Here is a 646-nt window from a genome sequence, read left to right on the forward strand (position 1 = left end):
GGATAGCGAGGGACTCCTCCTTGGCAATCCATGAGAAAGTATGGTGTGAAGGAGAGAAGGTGAGGTGGCATCATTTGGTTTTAAAGAAGAGGACTCTAGCAAGAAATTTCCCACTATGGCGTGAAACCGAGCGAGAAGCGGAGGGTCACATAGGAAATGGGAAGGGATTTTTGTGTTGTGCCCACATGTTGAAGATAACATAAATGATAGTTCAGACAACCATAACCCCCCTGGTCTGGATATATGGGTGCCCGGATTGTCCAGACACCAGTTTGATGTCAAAACACGCTCAGACGTATGAGTAAAGAATGAGCATCGACCTTCAATTTGTAGGCGAAAGCTAAATCAAACCTCGAACTCTCAATCTCTGAAATCAGCACACCAAACTCTTTCACCCCGGTCTATTTTAAACCTTGACAGAACACAGCCGGCTTTGTTGAATTGGGCCGGCCCAGTAGCGCAGTTGCTCGCGCGCGCGCACTAATCTGTTTTTTTCTTAGTTTCTTCCTTTTTCGTTTTCATTTTTACACATGTCTAATTTTTATCAGTACCCAATGTACATTTTAACGCACACATTAAATATTTTTGGATAAACTTTTGATATTTTCAAATATGTTATGTACATTTATGAATTACATAATTTCAA

Source organism: Triticum aestivum, chromosome 6A (genome assembly GCF_018294505.1).
Source record: "Triticum aestivum cultivar Chinese Spring chromosome 6A, IWGSC CS RefSeq v2.1, whole genome shotgun sequence".
In the NCBI taxonomy this organism is placed as follows: domain Eukaryota; kingdom Viridiplantae; phylum Streptophyta; class Magnoliopsida; order Poales; family Poaceae; genus Triticum; species Triticum aestivum.